This window comes from Triticum aestivum, chromosome 6B, assembly GCF_018294505.1.
Source record: "Triticum aestivum cultivar Chinese Spring chromosome 6B, IWGSC CS RefSeq v2.1, whole genome shotgun sequence".
Lineage (NCBI taxonomy): Eukaryota > Viridiplantae > Streptophyta > Magnoliopsida > Poales > Poaceae > Triticum > Triticum aestivum.
The window spans coordinates 286,808,897-286,821,563 of NC_057810.1; positions in this window are offsets into that span (position 1 = coordinate 286,808,897).

Genomic DNA, 12,667 nt, shown 5'->3' on the forward strand with positions numbered 1-12,667 from the left:
CTCTCAGCATGTCCTCCAGAATCTGATTGACTCTCTCGGTATGTCCATCTGTCTGTGGATGAAAGGTTGCACTGAACTCTAGCCTGGTACCCAAGGTTTTGTGCAACTGATTCTAGAACTTTGAGGTAAACTGGGTTCCTCTATCTGATACAATGGTCCTCGGAACTCCTTACAGACATACGATCCTGTTCATGTATATTTTTTTGCCAACTTAGCACTGGTGTAAGTGGTCTTCACTAGGATGAAATGAGCTATCTTCGTCAAATGATCGACTACAACGCATATCGAGTCATAGCCTGAACGAGTCCTGGGAAATCCTATGATAAAATCCATGCCTAGCTTATCCCACTTCCAATCAGGTATTGGCAATGGCTGTAGCAAACCGGCTGGCTTCTGATGCTCTACCTTCACTCTCTGACATACATCACAAACTGCTACATACTCCGCAATATCCTTCTTCATTCCGGTCCACCAGAAACTGTCCTTCAAATCCAGATACATCTTGGTATTACCTGGGTGAATCGAATACGACAAATCATGGGCCTCTTGCAAAATCAACTTCTTGATCTCCGGGTCATTAGGCACATATACGCGGTCCTCAAACCATAAAGTATCGTGCTCATCCTCACGAAATCCCTTAGCCTTTCCTTTGCTCATCCTTTCCTTTATCTCCACAATCTCCTTGTCCTCCTTTTGAGCATCTATGATCTTATCCATCAAGGTAGACTGAACCTCCAATGCTGCTACATAGCCTCTTGGAACTATCTCCAAACATAGCTCGTGAAGATCCTCTGCTAACTCCTTGGGTAACTCTCCGGTCATGAGTGTGTTGACATGGCTTTTGCGGCTCAAGGCATCGGCTACTACGTTAGCCTTCCCAGGATGATAGTGCAACCTCATGTCATAATCCTTGATGAGTTCCAACCATCTCCTTTGCCTGAGATTTAGCTCCTTCTGCATGAAGATATACTTCAAACTCTTGTGATCCGTGTATACCTCACAATGGTTTCCGATGAGAAAATGTCTCCATGTCTTCAACGCATGCACTACTACTGCTAACTCTAAATCATGTGTAGCATAATTCAACTCATGGGGCTTAAGCTGTAGTGAGGCATAAGAAACATCTCTTCCCTCCTGCATAAGCACTACTCCAAGTCCTCGACGAGAAGCATCGCAATATACTTCATAATCATTGTGCTGATCTAGCAGAATCAACACTGGTGATGTAACCAAGCATTTCTTCAACTCCTAAAAGCTGGCCTCACATTCCACAGTCCATTTGAATTTGGTGTCCTTCTTCAACAATTTAGTCATGGGCTTTGCAATCTTCGAGAAATTTTCAATGAACCTCCGGTAGTGTCCTGCGAGTCCAAGAAAACTCCGGATCTCTCCAACTGACGTGGGTGATTCCCAATTTGTCACAGTGACAACCTTGGTAGGGTCTACTGCTATTCCTTCTCCGTATATAACATGTCTGAGGAATCCAACTTCCTTCGACCAAAACTCGCACTTGCTAAACTTGGCATATAGCTGGTGTTCTCTGAGCTTTCCAAGTACCAAATGCAAATGCTCCATATGCTCCTCTTCATTCTTCGAGTAGACTAGAATATCATCAATGAACACTATGACAAACTTATCCAAAACCTCCATAAACACCTTGTTCATCATGTTCATGAAATAGGCAGGTGCGTTAGTCAGACCAAATGACATAATGGTATACTCATATAGACCGTACCTTGTGGTAGAAGCTGTCTTAGGTATATCCTGCTCTCGAATCTTCAACTTGTGGTATCCTAATCGCAGATCGATCTTGGAAAATACCTTAGCTCCTTGCAGCTGGTCAAACAAATCGTTAATCATTGGCAGTGGGTACTTGTTCTTGATTGTCACATCATTCAATCCTCGATAATCAACAACCATCCTCAACGATCCATCCTTCTTCTCCACGAGAAGCACGGGTGATCCCCAAGGTGACAAACTTGGGCGAATATAACCTTTATCCAGTAACTCCTTAATTTGCTTCTTAATTTCCTCCAAATCCTTTGCGGGCATCCTGTACGGTCTCTTAGATATTGGCCCTGTGCCTGGAAAAAGCTCAATCAAAAACTCAATGTCTCTATCCGGTGGCATGCCTGGCAACTCTTCTGGAAATACATCAGGGAAATCCTTCACCACTGGTACTTCCTCCTGTACAACTCCTGATAAGGAATTGACTTGAGTCCTCTTCGGCTCATGCCGGGATACATACTTGATCCTTCTTCCTTCTGGGGTGGTGAGTAAAATCGACTTACTGGCGCAATCGATGTTTCTTCATACATCGATAGCCAATCCATACCCAGAATCACATCCAAACCTTGCGACTCCAAAATTATCAGGTCTGAGGGGAAAACATGCCTCCCTATGGTCAATGGTATCTGAAAACATCCTTGACTTGCCATACACTCTGTTCCTGCTGAGCTTACTAACATAGGTGTTCTAAGAACTTTGGTGGGCAGTTTATACTTATCCACAAATCCCCTTGATATGTATGAATGCGATGCACCAGTATTGAAAAGAACAATTGCAGTAAATGACATAACTAAAAACTTACCTATTACTGCATCTGGCTGGGCTTCTACCTCCCCTATTGAAAGGGTTGGGCTTCTTCCCAGAGCTTCCATTGCCATTTCCATTCTTTGCTTCAGGACATTCAGTGGCATAATGTCCAGTCTTCTAGCACTTGAAACACGTAATGTGGCTTAGATCCCTGTTGGCTCGTGTTGATGGGTTGGTACGGTTCTGACTGTTGCTTCCTCCATTCCCATTGCCATTCTTGGGGCCACTATGTGTTTGACACGAGAAAAATCTTAATGTGCACTCCAGTAGAAGGGAAGGGAAGGAATATGAATTTCTCTCATGCGCCGGGGAAAAAGAAAAAAATACGGGCATGCCAGTGTACCATAGTAGACAAAGAAAAGTGATACGGGAAACAAGTATTTCATTTATCTCTTTGGATGAACAAAATTAAAAGTTCCCATAAAAAATGGTTGCGCTCTGTGGCCTACTAGCGCGGCCTGCCTGACTATGGCGATGTCCGGTCTCCTGGTTCCCGAGGTCCCGAAAAGCTCCCAGTTAATTACTCCCGCGGGTTGCTCCGCGAGATACCTCCGATTAAGCTGTGCAGTCATCTTCGTCGTCTTCGCTTCGCGTTCTCCATGCATGATGATGCTGGTGTGTGTGTGTGTGGTGTGGGCGGTGGCAAAGCCCGTGTCCTCGTGGTACACGTGCCGCTCAAAACATGGCTTTGTGCTGGCCATGTCCGCCCTCGCCGTCACGCCTCGTCGGTCTTGACAACGTTGATGTAGTCGGTGTTGAAGTTGCATGGGTCCTGCTCTGCTCGGACTTCTTGATGATGTAGCGGCTTCATCGGGTATGCAAGGGGTTCACCTTGCAGAAGTATTCTTATGGAGACCGGCGTTGGTGTAAATCCAACGCTCGCTCGTATCGGCAATGCCGGTGTGGTTGGCGCCTCACTCTGCTGGACGCCATGTTTACGGCGGTCCTCCAAGACAACGGCGCTGCCTCACGGGGCCATCGGAAGTTAGTGTTGGCAAAGTCACATTGCCTCCTCGCCATCACGCCTCATCTTCATGGGATTTGGGACACGGAGAGCGATTTGTGACACCATCTTCTCCTCCGGGTCACGGACGATACCGTGTAGCGCCATCTTCTCCATGTTATGGGCAGTACTGGGGCGTGTGTCCTCTTCATGGTTCCGGGTCACGGGCTCCATCTTGACGAGGTAGATATCGGTTGTGTCATCTCGCGAGCTCCACACTTCTGTCCTTCAGTACAACGGCTTGGTGGTGTTGACATTGGGGACGTCCCTCTTGAAAGAGCTCTGCGCCATGATCCTCCATGGTACCGGGTTGACAATGTTGGCGATGGGTGTCGTCTTGGTGAGCCGTGCGTCGCCATCCACCACGGCATGGTGGCGGCATCCTCGCGAGCTCCACGCCTTCGTCCTCCATGGTGCTTGATTGATGAAGAAAACAACGGGCGTTGTCCTTGCGAGCTTCGACCATTCACCACGGCACGGCGGTGGTATCCTCGCAAGCATCGCCTCTCCGTCCTCCATGGCACCGGATTTATGATGTTGACCTTGGCATCGTCTTGGCGAACTCCGTGGCGCTATGCCCGCGGAACGCGGCGGCATCCTCTGAGCTGCGCGCCTCCGTCCTCCATGGAGCTTGCTTGATGAAGAAGACGACGGGCGTTGTCCTAGCAAGCTCCATCCATCCACCATGGCATGGCGGCGGCATCCTCGCAAGCTCCACCTCTTCGTCCTCCATGGCACCGGATTGATGAAGAAAACGATAGGCGTCATCCTAGCGAGCTCCATCCATCCACCGCGGCACCTGGTTGATGAAGAAACCGACGGTCATCCCCCTTGCGAGCTGAACTCCATGATCCTCCGCAGCATCGGGTTGATGATGTTGGCGATTGGCGTTGTCTTGGCGAGCTCCACGCCGCCATCCACCACGGTACGGTGGCGGCATCCTCGCGTGCTCCACGCCTCCATTGTTTGGCACGCTCCATCTTGGCTAAGTAGACATCAGCGACGTCCCCAACGAGCGCCACGCCTCCATACTCTGGCTCCAGCATGACGAAGTAGACATCGGCTTGATGATGTAGAGGGTGGCGGTATTGTCTCCATGGGAGGCTACCATGAAGGAGTCCAGCGGGCTGCACGCCGGCTGCACCATCAGTACTCTGTCATCTTCAGCGTTTTGGTGAAGTGCGGAAGTAGCCTCGTTGTCTAGATGCGATCTGGTGACTGCCGTCGTGTGATACGTTTCTGTCGTATCTATAATTTTTAATGTTCCATGCCAATATTATTCACTTTCATATACTTTTTGGCAACTTTTTATATTATTTTTGGGAATAACTTATTGATCCAGTGCCCAGTGCCAGTTCCTGTCTGTTGCAAGTTTTATGTTTCGCAGAATATCCATATCAAACGGAGTCCAAACGGGATAAAACAGACGGAGCTTATTTTTGGAAAATATGGAAAATTCCAGAAGAAAAATCCACGAGAGACGGTGCCCGAGGTGGTCACGAGGTAGGGGCCCACGCCCGTACCAGGAGGGCACGCCCCCTACCCTCGTGAGCCAACCATAAGGCGGTTGATGCTCTTCTTTTGCCGCAAGAAAGCTAATATTCGGAAAAAATCATGGCAAAGGTTTCAGGCCAATAGGAGTTACAGATCTACATATATACACGAAACGATGAAACAAAGCCAGAATAGAACGCCGAAACAGCGAGATAGATCCAATCTAGGAGGGGCTCTCGCCCCTCCCATGCCATGGGAGCCAAGGACCAGAAGGGAAACCCTTCTCCCATCTAGGGAGGAGGTCAAGGAAGAAGAAGAAGAAGGGGGGCTCTCTCCCCCTTGCTTCCGGTGGCGCCGGAGCGCTGCCGGGGGCCATCATCATCGCCGCAATCTTCACCAACACCTCCATCATCTTCACCAACATCTCCATCACCTTCCCCCTTCTATATCCAGCGGTCGACTCTCCCGCAACCCGTTGTACCCTCTACTTGAACATGGTGCTTTATGCTTCATATTATTTTCCGATGATGTGTTGCCATCCTATGATGTCTGAGTAGATTTTTGTTGTCCTATCGGTGATTGATGAATTGCTATGATTGGTTTGAATTGCATATCTTATTATTGGTGCTTTCCTATTGTGCCCTCCGTGTCGCGCAAGCGTGAGGGATTCCCGCTGTAGGGTTTGCAATATGTCTATGATTTGCTTGTGGTGGGTGGCGTGAGTGACAGAAGCACAGACCCGAGTAAGTAGGTCGTTTGCGTATGGGATAAAGGGGACTTGATTATACTTTAATGCTATGGTTGGGTTTTACCTTAATGAATCTTTAGTAGTTGCGGATGCTTGCTAGACTTCCAATCATAAGTGCATATGATCCAAGTAGAGAAAGTATGTTAGCTTATGCTTGTCCCTCAAATAGAATTGCAATAGTGATTAACGGTCTAGTAACATAGTTAGTTGCTTAGGCACAATTCCACAACTCCTACCACCACTTTTCCACACTCGCTATATTTACTTTGTTGCTTTTTTATCTAAACAGCCCCTAGTTTATATTTACGTGTTCTTTACTTTCTTGCAAACCTATCCTATCAGACCTACAAAGTACTTCTAGTTTCATACTTGTTCTAGGTAAAGCGAACGTTAAGCGTGCGTAGAGTCGTATCAGTGGCCGATAGGACTTGAGAGAGTATTTGTTCTACCTTTAGCTCCTTGTTGGGTTCGACACTCTTACTTATCGAAAGAGGCTACAACTATCCCCTATACTTGTGGGTTATCAAGACCTTTTTCTGGCGCCGTTGTCGGGGAGTCATAGCATGGGGTGAATATTCTCGTGTGTGCTTGTTTGCTTTATCACTAAGTAATTTTTATTTGTTGTTATTAGTTGTTTTCTATCTTTAGTTATGGGTAGGAAACGCAAAATACCAAAAAAATTAGTTGTACCTCCTGCTCCAATGGTTGAAGAACCACTCAAAATCTATCACACTACTGAAGCTTTTTACTTGGATCATCTTCGATCCCTATGTGCTCGTGCTGAAACCCCAACTAGCTTAGTTGAGGGCAAATCTTTAGATGAGCATGGTTGTTATGTGCGACACCGTATATCTGAAAAAGGGAAACTATTATGGGATCAAATTCAATGTTTACAATGCTATGCTTGGAATTTATGTTGGGAATATGATTTTACTTGTTGTTCTGAAAACCCTAAAAAACACCTTCCCTACCAATTTGTGTTTATTGATAATGGGATCTTATCTTCGTATGCTAAGGGTGTTTATAATTACTATGATGTTCAACAAATTGAAGAATTTGTTGCTTTTAAGGGTGCTTTTGAAATTGCTTCTTTGATTGAAAAGTATGATGCTACTCTTTACAAATCTGAAAATTTTGCCATACTTGAATATTGTTATGAGAATTATGATTCTAATGCCTATGTTAAACAATATATCGAGGCTTACCCCGCTGTCCAAGAAGAGACTAATATTTTGCAGGATCCTATGGAAGAAGAAATTGATGAAACTGTGAGCTCATTGGATGAAAAAGATGATGAGAAGAGCGAAGAACAAAAGGAGGAAGAGCGGATTGATCACCCGTGCCCACCTTCCAATGAGAGTAACCCTTCAACTCATACATTGTTTAATTCCCCTCCGTGCTTACCGAAGGATGATTGCTATGATGATTGCTATAATGATTGCTATGATGATTGTTAAGATCCCGTTGCCTCTCTTGAAATATCCCTTTTTGATGATGTTTGCTATGCTTGTGGCCAAGATGCCAATATGAATTATGCTTATGGAGATGAACTTGCTATAGTTTCTTATGTTAAACATGAAATTGTTGCTATTGCACCCACGCATGATAGTCCTATTACCTTTTTGAATTCTCCCGACTACACTATATCGGAGAAGCTTGCACTTATTAAGGATTATATTGATGGGTTTCCTTTTACTACTACGCATGATGATTTTGATGAATATAATATGCATGTGCTTGCTGCTCCTACTTGCAATTATTATGAGAGAGGAACTATATCTACACCTCTCTATGTTTCCCACACGATAAAATTGCAAGAAACTGTTTATACTATGCATTGTCCTTTACTATGTGTGCATGAATTGTTCTTTTATGACATGTCGATGCATAGGAAGAGAGTTAGACTTCATCATTACATGATTTATGTTACTTTGTGCTCACTACTAAATTACAAATCATTGTTAACTAAAATTGGCTTTGATATACCTTGGGATACGGGTGGATCCATTACTTGAGCACTAAATGCCTAGCTTAATGGCTTTAAAGAAAGCGCTGCCAGGGAGACAACCCGGAAGTTTTAGAGAGTCATTTATTTCTGTTGAGTGCTTTCATGTAGTTTAAAAACAACAAAAACAAATAGGGGAACCCTAAACTTTTCAAAAAGAGAAGTGAAAGTGAGAGAGACGAGCATTGTGAAAGTGGGGGACGTCCTTGAACTTTGTTCATGCCCATGGGAACTTTGTGAATCTTAATTACAGAAACTTTTCAATAAAAATAATTATCCCCTTGTACAATTCCATTGTATTATAAAAATAATGTGCCAAGGTTTGCCTTTAGGATGTTTACAATGCTTGTTGGTTTGTACGGTGCAGGACAGAAACTTTGGCTGTAGTGCGTGATTTTACATTTTTAACTGGAACGTCAATTGGTTCTGATTCCTTTTGCACTGTTTTGCTATACAACTTGTTTATTTTTCCTAATTTTGGTAGAATTGTTTGGGTAGCATAAGTATGGTGGATGTTCAGATTGCTACAGACTGTTCTGTTTTTGACAGATTGTGTTTTTGATGCATAGTTTGCTTGTTTTGATGAATCTATCAATTTATATCAGTGGATTATGCCATGGAAAAGTTATATTACAGTAGACACAATGAAAAAACAAAATATGAATTGGTTTGGTACAGTACTTAGAGTGGTGATTTGCTTTATTATACTAACGGATCCTACCGAGTTTTCTGTTGAAGTTTTGTGTGGATGTAGTGTCTAATCGAGGATGTCTCGATATGAGGAAAAGAGAGGCAAGAGCTCAAGCTTGGGGATGCCCAAGGCACCCCAAGTAAATATTTAAGGAGACTCAAGCGTCTAAGCTTGGGGATGCTAGGGAGGCATCCCCTCTTTCTTCAACAAGTATCGGTATGTTTTCGAATTCGTTTCGTTCGTGCATTATGTGCAAGTCTTGGAGCGTCTTTTGCATTTAGTTTTCACTTTTCTTTTATGCACCATGCTGGTATGAGATAGTCCTTGGTTGGTCTATAGAATTCTCATTGCACCTCACTTATATCTTTTGAGTATGTTTTATAGAATGCTTCATGTGCTTCACTTATATCATTTGAAGTTGGATTGCCTGTTTTTCTTTACATAGAAAACCGTCATTTGTAGAATGCTCTTTTGCTTCACTTATATTTGTTAGAGCATGGGCATATCTTTTGTAGAAAGAATTAAACTCTCTTGCTTCACTTATATCTATTTAAAGATATGATGGGAATTGGTCATTCACATGGTTAGTCATAAAATCCTACATAAACTTGTAGACCGCTGAATATGATATGTTTGATTCCTTGCAATAGTTTTGCGATATAAAGATGGTGATATTAGAGTTATGCTAGTGGGTGGTTGTGGATTGTAGAGACACTTTTTTTGAGGTTTGCAAATCCCGTAGCATGCACGTATGGTAACCGTTGTGTGACAAATTTGAAGCATGGGGTGTTTCTTTGATTGTCTTCCTTATGAGTGGCGGTCGGGGACGAGCGATGGTATTTTCCTACCAATCTATCCCCCTAGGGGCATGCATAGTAGTACTTTGCTTCGAGGGCTAATAAATTCTTGCAATAAGTATGTGAGTTCTTTATGACTAATGTGAGTCCATGGATTATACGCACTTCTACATTTCCATCATTGCTAGCCTCTTCGGTACCGTGCATTGCCCTTTCTCACCTCGAGAGTTGGTGCAAACTTCGCCGGTGCATCCAAACCCCGTGATACGATACGCTCTATCACACATAAGCCTCATTATACCTTCCTCAAAACAGCCACCATACCTACCTATCATGGCATTTCCATAGCCATTCCGACATATATTGCCATGCAACTTCCATCATCATCATATTCATGACTTGAGCATTCATTGTCATATTGCTTTGCATGATTGTAAGATAGCTAGCATGATGTTTTCATGGCTTGTCCATTTTTTCGATGTCATTGCTACGCTAGGTCATTGCACATCCCGGTACACCGCCGGAAGCATTCATATAGAGTCATATCCTTGTTCTAGTATCGAGTTGTAATGTTGAGTTGTAAGTAAATGAAAGTGTGATGATCATCATTTTAGAGCATTGCCCCATGAAAAAAAGAAGGAAAGGCCAAAGAAGCCTAAATAAAAAAAAAGGGGGGCCAAAGAAGCCCACCCAAAAAAAGAGAAAATAAATAAAAAGGGGCAATGTTACTATCTCTTTTTCCACACTTGTGCTTCAAAGTAGCACCATGTTCTTCATGTAGTGAGTCTCATATCTTGTGCTTCAAAGTAGCACCATGTTTTTCATATAGATTGTCTCCTATGTTGTCACTTTCATATACTAGTGGGAATTTTCATTATAGAACTTGGCTTGTATATTCCAACGATGGGCTTCCTCAAATGCCCTTGGTCTTCATGAGCAAGCAAGTTGGATGCACACCCACTTAGTTTCTTTTGTTGAGCTTTCATACACTTATAGCTCTTATTGCATCCGTTGCATGGCAATCCCTACTCCTCGCATTGACATCAATTGATGGGCATCTCCATAGCCCGTTGATTAGCCGCGTCGACGTGAGACTTTCTCCTTTTTTGTCTTCTCCACATAACCTCCATCATCATATTATATTCCACCTATAGTGCTATATCCATGGCTTGCACTCATGTATTGCGTGAGTGTTGAAGAAGCTGAAGCACGTTAAAAAGTATGAACCAATTGCTCGGCTTGTCATCGGGGTTGTGCATGATGGGAGCATTTTGTGTGACGAAAATGAAGCATGGCCAAACTATATGATTTTGTAGGGATAAGCTTGCTTTGGCCTTGTTTTTTTGAAAAGACATGATTGCTTTATTGGTACGCTCGAGGTATTATTATTTTTATGTCAAATGATAGACTATTGCTTTGAATCACTCCTGTCTTAATGTTCATGCCATGATTAGACATATGGTCAAGATTATGCTAGGTAGCATTCCACATCAAAAATTATTCTTTTTTATCATTTGCCTACTCGAGGACGAGCAGGAATTAAGCTTGGGGATGCTGATACGTCTCCGTCGTATCTATAATTTTTGATTGTTCCATGCCAATATTATTCACTTTCATATACTTTTTGGCAACTTTTTATATTATTTTTGGGACTAACTTATTGATCCAGTGCCCAGTGCCAGTTCCTATCTGTTGCATGTTTTATGTTTCGCAGAATATCCATATCAAACGGAGTCCAAACGGGATAAAAACGGACGGAGCTTATTTTTGGAAAATATGGAAAATTCCAGAAGAAAAATCCACGCGAGACGGTACCCGAGGTGGTCACGAGGTAGGGGCCCACGCCCGTACCAGGAGGGCGCGCCCCCTACCCTCGTGAGCCCACCGTAAGGTGGTTGATGCTCTTGTTTTGCCGCAAGAAAGCTAATATTCGGAAAAAAATCACGGCGAAGGTTTCAGGCCAATCGGAGTTACGGATCTCCATTTATACACGAAACGGTGAAACAGAGCCAGAACAGAACGCAAAAACAGAGAGATAGATCCATTCTAGGAGGGGCTCTCACCCCTCCCACGCTATGGGAGCCCAGTACTAGAGGGGAAACCCTTCTCCCATCTAGGGAGGAGGTCAAGGAAGAAGAAGAAGAAGGGGGCCTCTCTCCCCCTTGCTTCCGGTGGCGCCGGAGCGCTGCCGGGGGCCATCATCATCGCCGTGATCTTCACCAACACCTCCATCATCTTCACCAACATCTCCATCACCTTCCCCCTTCTATATCCAGCGGTCCACTCTCCCGCAACCCGCTGTACCCTCTACTTGAACATGGTGCTTTATGCTTCATATTATTTTCCGATGTTGTGTTGCCATCCTATGATGTCTGAGTAGATTTTCGTTGTCCTATCGGTGATTGATGAATTGCTATGATTGGTTTGAATTGCATATCTTATTATTGGTGCTGTCCTATTGTGCCCTCCGTGTCGCGCAAGCATTAGGGATTCCCTCTGTAGGGTTTGCAATATGTCTATGATTTTCTTGTGGTGGGTGGAGTGAGTGACAGAAGCACAGACCCGAGTAAGTAGGTTGTTTGCGTATGGGATAAAGGGGACTTGATTATACTTTAATGCTATGGTTGGGTTTTACCTTAATGAATCTTTAGTAGTTGCGGATGCTTGCTAGAGTTCCAATCATAAGTGCATATGATCCAAGTAAAGAAAGTATGTTAGCTTATGCCTCTCCCTCAAATAGAATTGCAATAGTGATTAACGGTCTAGTAACATAGTCAGTTGCTTAGGGACAATTCCACAACTCCTACCACCACTTTTCCACACTCTCTATATTTTCCTTGTTGCTTCTTTATCTAAACAGCCCCTAGTTTATATTTACGTGTTCTTTAGTTTTCTGCAAACCTATCCTATCACACCTACAAAGTACTTCTAGTTTCATACTTGTTCTAGGTAAAGCGAACTTTAAGCGTGCGTACAGTCGTATCAGTGGCTGATAGGACTTGAGAGAGTATTTGTTCTACCTTTAGCTCCTCGTTGGGTTCGACACTCTTACTTATCGAAAGAGGCTACAACTATCCCCTATACTTGTGGGTTATCACCGTGAAACCTGCAAACAAAACCACTTCTACGTACTAGATGGCATGCTAGCTGTTGCACGATGCTTGTGATTGTATGCATGTAGATATCTCCCACGGCTGTATCTCCGCATAGCCGTTATCTCGGCGGCGTGTTCGGCACTATGGCGCGTCGTTATGCACCGGCACTGCCTCCATCTCTCCTTTCCTGGCTGGGTTCTTTGGACGCTGCTGTCACCAGCGCGTCTCCTTTTACCGGG